Source organism: Eschrichtius robustus, chromosome 12 (assembly GCF_028021215.1).
Source record: "Eschrichtius robustus isolate mEscRob2 chromosome 12, mEscRob2.pri, whole genome shotgun sequence".
Classification (NCBI taxonomy): Eukaryota; Metazoa; Chordata; class Mammalia; order Artiodactyla; family Eschrichtiidae; genus Eschrichtius; species Eschrichtius robustus.
The window spans coordinates 49,551,791-49,559,379 of NC_090835.1; the positions used below are offsets into that span (position 1 = coordinate 49,551,791).

At 41.3% G+C, this 7,589-nt stretch overlaps 1 pseudogene; it reads left to right on the forward strand.

Annotated features, from left to right (window-relative positions):
• The first annotated feature begins 370 nt into the window (after positions 1-370).
• On the forward strand, positions 371-3,148 carry LOC137773180 (transportin-1 pseudogene; annotated as a pseudogene).
• The last annotated feature ends 4,441 nt before the right edge of the window (positions 3,149-7,589 follow it).

Below are 7,589 nucleotides of genomic sequence, written 5' to 3' on the forward strand. Positions count from 1 at the left end.
GACCTGAACACCTCCATGGCTTTTAGGGACAGGTTTTCAAAGGCAACATTTGGGATGAGGGTTGCAGCTCGTGGACTTTCTTCTGATTAGTTGGTGGTAAGGTAACAGGGTGATGTTTCAGGAATCTTAATCATCAACCTTCTGGTTTCAACCCGTCTGGGGTCTACTTGCTTGAGGTCAGCATATAGTCACCATCCTCCATCTGGGTAGTTGGTCTCAGTTTCTGCAGAACAATTTAAAGATATGTGTTGGTTCCTTGCGCTCGGCGGCCGTGGCAGCAGCATCAGCAGACATTGGCAGCCCAGCTGCTAGGATCAGTTCCCCTGGGTTTCACCGACCCGGACTTCCTTCAGGGCACCCCAGGCAGCAAACCAAGATGGAATATGAGTGGAAACCTGATGAGCAAGGGCTTCAGCAGATCCTGCAGCTGCTGAAGGTGTCCCAACCCCCCGACACCACCATCCAGAGAACCATTCTAGAAACTGGAACAACTCAGTCAATATCCAGACTTTAACAACTACCTGATTCTTGTTCTTACAAAATTAAAATCTGAAGATGAACCCACAAGATCATTGAGTGGTCTCATATTGAAGAATAAAGTGAAAGCACACTTTCAGTATTTCCCAAATGGTGTAACAGACTTTATTAAGAGTGAATGTTTAAACATTATTGGTGACTCCTCTGCTCTGATTAGAGCTACTGTAGGCATTTTGATTACAACTATAGCCTCCAAGGAGAACTGCAGAATTGGCCTGACCTCTTACCAAAACTCTGTAGCCTGTTGGATTATGAAGATTACAACACTTGTGAGGGAGCATTTGGTGCCCTTCAGAAGATTTGTGAAGATTCTGCTGAGATTTTAGATAGTGATGTTTTAGATCATCCTCTCAACATCATGATTCCTAAATTTTTACAGTTCTTCAAGCACAGTAGTCCAAAAATAAGGTCTCATGCTGTTGCATGTGTCAATCAGTTTATCATCAGTAGAACTCAAGCTCTGATGTTGCACATTGATTCCTTTATTGAGAATCTCTTTGCATTGGCTGGTGATGAAGAACCAGAGGTACAGAAAAATGTGTGCCAGGCACTTGTGATGTTGCTTGAAGTTCGAATGGATCGCCTGCCTCCTCATTTGCATAATATAGTTGAGTACATGCTACAGAGGCCCCAAGATCAAGGTGAAAATGTGGCTTTAGAAGCCTGCGAATTCTGGCTTACTTTGGCTCAGCAACCAATATGCAAAGATGTACTCATAAGGCATCTTCCTAAGTTGATTCCTGTGTTAGTGAATGGCATGAAGTACTCAGATATAGATATTATCCTACTTAAGGGTGATGTTGAAGAAGATGAAACAATTCCTGAGAGTGAACAGGATACAAGGCCACGTTTTCATCGATCAAGGACAGTGGCTCAGCAGCATGACGAAGATGGAATTGAAGAGGAAGATGATGATGATGATGAAATTGATGATAATGATACAATTTCTGACTGGAATCTAAGAAAATGTTCTGCGGCTGCCCTAGATGTTCTTGCAAATGTGTATCGTGATGAGCTTTTGCCACATATTTTGCCCCTTTTGAAAGAATTACTTTGTCGTCATGAATGGGTTGTTAAAGAATCAGGCATCTTGGTTTTAGGAACAATTGCTGAAGATTGCATGCTGGGCATGATTCCATACCGACCTGAGCTCATTCCTCCCCTTATTCAGTGCCTCTCTGATAAAAAGGCTCTTGTGCATTCCATAACGTGCTGGACTCTTAGTCGCTATGCACACGGGGTAGTCAGCCAGCCCCCTGACACGTACCTGAAGCCATTAATGACAGAACTGCTAAAGCGTATCCTGGATAGCAACAAGAGAGTACAAGAAGCTGCCTGCAGTGCCTTTGCTACCCTGGAAGAGGAGGCTTGTACAGAACTTGTTCCTTACCTTGCTTATATACTTGATACCTTGGTCTTTGCATTTAGTAAATACCAGCATAAAAACCTGCTCATTTTTTATGATGCCATAGGAACGTTAGCAGATTCAGTAGGACATCACTTAAACAAACCTGAATATATTCAGATGCTAATGCCTCCACTGATCCAGAAATGGAACATGTTAAAGGATGAAGATAAAGATCTCTTCCCTTTACTTGAGTGCCTATCTTCAGTTGCCACAGCCCTGCAGTCTGGCTTCCTTCCGTACTGTGAACCTGTGTATCAGCGTTGTGTAAACCTAGTACAGAAGACTCTTGCACAAGCAATGCTGAACAATGCTCAACGAGATCAGTATGAGGCTCCAGATAAAGATTTTATGATAGTGGCTCTTGATTTACTCAGTGGCCTGGCTGAAGGACTTGGAGGCAACATTGAACAGCTAGTAGCCCGAAGTAACACTCTAACACTAATGCATCAGTGCATGCAGAATAAAATGCCAGATGTTAGACGGAGTTCCTTCACCCTGTTAGGTGACCTGACAAAAGCTTGCTTTCAGCATGTTAAGCCTTGTATAGCTGATTTCATGCCAATATTGGGAACCTACCTAAATCCAGAGTTCATTTCAGTCTGCAATAATGCCACATGGGCAATTGGAGAAATCGCCATTCAAATGGGTATAGAGATGCAGCCTTATATTCCTATGGTGTTGCACCAGTTTTGTACCAGACCCAACACGCCAAAGATATTGTTAGAGAATACAGCAATAACAATTGGTCGTCTTGGTTATGTTTGTCCTCAAGATGTGGCCCCCATGCTACAGCAGTTTATAAGACCCTGGTGCACCTCTCTGAGAAACATAAGGGACAATGAGGAAAAGGATTCAGCATTTTGTGGGATTTGTACCATGATCAGTGTGAATTCCAGTGGAGTAATCCAAGATTTTATATTTTTTTGTGATGCTCTTGCATCATCCAAAAGATGATCTGCAAGACATGTTCTGTAAGATCCTTCATGGATTTAAAAATCAAGTTGGGGATGAAAATTGGAGGCGTTTCTCTGACCAGTTTCCACTTCCCTTAAAAGAGCGTCTTGCAGCTTTTTATGGTGTTTAATCTCATACACTTACGCTGCAGTCCCATAATTAGGGGTCCTTCAGTCTTGGAGACTATGAGGGAGCCTCTGCACCCAGGGAAGATGTTACCCTTTACAGGGAGGGAGGGTAAACCGGTAGGGAATATGGTACAATCCCAGCCCTACTGGGAGGGGCTGGAGGGAGGTGTTGCCATCACTGTATTAAGTCACTGTTGGGAAATGTTTTAACATCCGGAGCCTTTGTGGGTGGAAATCTATCTCCAATTACAACTCTGCACTAGATGTGAAGAGGCAAAAAAAAAGAGAAAAAGTTATTCAATCTACTCACAAAACAATACATTCTGGAATATTATGGGGAATCGTACCAAAACAAGAACAAGAAATGATGCATAGGGATGAGAAAGGGGAAAAATTCTATAGCACAATGAAGGAAACCTAAGAATGGGGATTAGAAAACAGTAAAGTTGTTTTTTTTTTAATTTAAAGGTTTTTATAAAATTTCCCAGATGATGGGGATTTGTTTTTGCATACTGATGAAGAACTACACAAATGAAAGCCAGTAAGAGTTAAAATCAGCTTGCCTACCCATAGTAGAAGCAGGTTCTTGGAAGTTACAATTTAAGGTACCCCAAAAAGTTGGAAAAATAAACAAAACAAATTTAAACAATGAAGCACCCTGTGAAATGCCAAATGAGTCACTCCTTTTACCTCTGTGGGATGGGCAGGGAGGGAGGAATAAATGGGGTTGGACATAACAAACTAAAGATTGACATCTTGACTTTGCATTAAGACATTAATGTAGTGGATATAATTTGATGGTTGTACTTCATTAGATTTAATTTCTCGGCCAAGACGTCATTTTTAAAGTGCAGTTTAAGGTTCAGGCATGCATTCTGGCTCATAGTGATTGAAAGTACCTTAAATTAGTGGGAAAGTAGCATGCTTGCATCACATAGAGTGAGACTGGTATTCAGTTACCTCTGTTGCGCCAGTTTACCAATTCAATATAGCCCTGCATTTAAAATTCCTTTTTAAGATTTGTGGATTTTATTTTTATTAAGAATATAGATATAAAGTACTGTAGTTTACAGCTAGGCCTGCTTGAAATATCTTTTTAGGATCTGTTAGGAATAAGATTGATATTGTATTGTGTATAACCTGCACAATGTGGAAAGCTGATATACCTGTGCAAAATCTTTGCCTCTGTGCTGTCAGTGTGATGTGCTTTCTGCATGGTTATATACTACTAGTGATTTTATCAAAACTTCTAAAACTTAAATTACATGGTAAAGGATCTGTAAGAGGCTGCATAAATGTTAGTTGGCACATAAAGACAACTGTAGAAGTTGAAGACATGATTGCTATATTTCAATGTTTATTCCCACTCAACACATTGCCTTCTAAGCTTTCTTTTTTTGTTCAAAGCATGATCTTAAAGATATGTTTAAGTTAATGGATGTAATGCAGGTTTCCTACACTGTACTGGCACATGTTGGTGGCCCTCTGTGCCCTAGATATATGCACACAGGGTGCAAGTAAAAAGCTATAGAGTGAAAGTTGGTTTGGATCCTCTTCATTTCATTTGTTTAGCTTTTCTGTTATTTTTCTCTACTTACATGTATTCCTGTGAATAAATCGTTGTTCAGTTAAAAAGAAAAACCAGATATGCATCAGATTGTTATGTATATTCCTTGAGGAGGAACCCGGGCTCTGTTTTATCATTGAACTATCGTTTAAGCTATCCTTACTTTTCTTGCTTGACTGCTTTTCCTTTGTTTCTGCATTCCCTCACGTCCCTAATTAGTAACTGCTTGAGTCCGCTTTGGAACTCAGGAAAAGCCTAGGAGACTAAAGCCTTTTTCTACAAACAAGAAACAGGGGACCCAGGGGACTTTTGTATCTGGAAAGGGCCCACAGGGACCTGCTCAGTGTTACCCTCACCCACCTTTTCTTTAATACTCCTCCATCCTGAGGGGTACAGGGGCGGGAGAAGAAAGGGAATAAAGCTTTGGATAGAAACTTAGCAGGGGAACTCCGTTTTAGGGGGACTCAGTTTCACTGTCTACCTCTCAACCCTCACCTCCTGCCAGTCCCCCAGGGATGCCCTGGGCTCCAGCTATAGTGCAAATTCCTTGCTTTGTCTCGGGCAGCATCTGTTTCCATCCACTGCTCCATCTGCCCCTGTGCAGCCCTTACTCAGTCATCCTCTCCTCACCCTAAGTCAACTGCCAATGCACGATTCAAGCCCTAACTATTCTGCCCTCCCTACCAGCAGGAAGATAGGAAAGCAGGGTGTTTGAAATGGCCGCATCGTGGTCAATCTGGTTTCCCTCTAGTACTGACAAAGTGACCCAGTCAGCGGCACATTCCATTCAGCCGGTGATTCCTATCGACCTTGAAGTCAGTCAGCATGCCTCGGTTGGCTTCAGCAGACTCATCCCATTTGACCCAAGTCCGCTCACTCCAGTAGACTTCTTTCAACAAGGAAGTCAGGGAATTCCCTGGCGGTCCAGTGGTTAGGACTCAGCGCTTTCACTGCTTTCAGCTGCTGGGGCCCAGGTTTGAACCCTGATCAGGGAACTAAGATCCCGCAAGCCGAGCGGCATGGCCAAAAAACCAAAAATCAAGGAAGAAGTCGAAACTCTTGCCTAAGATAAAATGAAGGATTTCCTGTGGGGGACATTGATGCATACAATCACTCTTCTCGCTCTGGTTCAGATAACTGTGTGTCAGCTGTGTGTAGACATGATTTCAGGAATATATAAAAGATACGATACCACTTTTCCTGGATACAAGCTTCTGCTTTTAAACGAATCAGTTTATTTCCGATGTCTGCTAAACTTACCATCTGGGCCCTCCCGATGCCCAAGAATATGGCACTCGGTGTGGTAAAAAGCAAGATGCAGATAATTGTTTCTGTATTATAGCAATAAAAACAAACTCATTTGCAAAACTACTAAATGATCTTCAAATGTGGAATGGTAATAAAAGGCAAGTCCGAAATATTCTCCAGCCCTTACAGTATAGTAGCAGATTCAGGGCAAGATTTCAAGTATCATAGGACATGACATTCTCAGAACACTGCCTATAATTAGGCACAAAAGCTAGAAAAATTAGGCTTAAGTCTGAAAAAGATAGACTGTAGTACAAAAATATGTGTAATCTCTCTTGAATTACCAAACTTGCCCTCCAAAAAAAGAAGAGATAATAAGTAAATGATATCCAGTCCTAAGATTCCAGAATAAAACACATAGGCACACAAAGTTAAAGCTGTACATATACACAAGCATGTTTGCAAAATGTGATGTATGGTTCATGCCTATGTATGGGCCACACTGAAACTGAGAATGTTATAAAGAAATTCCTCAGTTAGGGCTCAAATTCTCTTACATAAAAATTTTAAATAAATATATTAGTGATTCAGTTGGCCTCAAATAAATTCTTCCTGTTCGTCTTAGTATCATATAAAGGATAGAAGCTCACCTCGGATATGAGTGCTGTCCTCAAAGCTAAACAGAAACAAAGTAGACAGACCTTTCTTGATTCTTATATTTAGCTGAAAGTTGCTGCTGTGGGACAGGGGTCTGCAAACTATACAGACAGTGCAGCCAAATCTGGCTTGGTGCCAACCTGTGTAAATAAAGATTTATTGGAATACAACCATGCCTATTCATTTACATATTGTCTATGCTGCTTTTGAATAGTTGTGGCAGAGACCATATGACCCACAAAGCCAAAACTATTTATTATCTGGTCCTTTACAGAAAAAGTTTGCAGACCCCGGCTGTTGTGTCAGCACATTCTGTGTTCTGTCTTTGGATGAAATGGAGAAGTGCAAGCCACCAAATTTTGCTTCTTTATGTGTTGAATAATGATGAGAACTTTTTTGGAAAAAAATGAAAGTTTCTCATTCTCAGGTTTGCGACAGTCATTTTGCTTTAATCTAACCCTTTTGGTGTCCAACCCACTTGGTAGATTTAGCTCCTTCTCTGAATATTCTTAAAATCTCTACCAAGTGGAGAAGCCCAGTATGGGAAGAGAGATGAACATTTCTGAACCATCTAACAGGAGCTTCCACAGAGGGACCCCTCTTTTAAAACCCAGAACTCTGTGAGATAGGGTCATTTTTGCCATTCTTCTGAGGCCGTCTCCTGTTTTTAAACACTTGAGAAAGCCGAGAATCAGAGAGCTTAAGAAACTCACCCAAGGTCACACAATAGCATAATAAGATGCAGAGGCAGAATTGGAATCCGGGTCTGTCTGATTCCAATGCACATGCTCCTTCCACCATACCTCGCTGCCTGATCAATGTATTCATTTATTCACTCAGTGGATAATCACTGAGCACTTTGGGGGTAACTGCTACGTTCAGTCATTATGTCAGACCCCAAGGACACAAAGATCACGAAAAACAATGAAGAGGAACTGACCAGGGATACATTCCAAGTAAGATTGATGTGACCTCCCCCAGGTCAGAATCCCCTCAATCCATAATTTAATTTAAAAAATTAAGAGTAACCATATCCTTATGAAAGATAGTTCCATGATTATATCTTCCTAAAAGATGTAGTGTTGGCTAG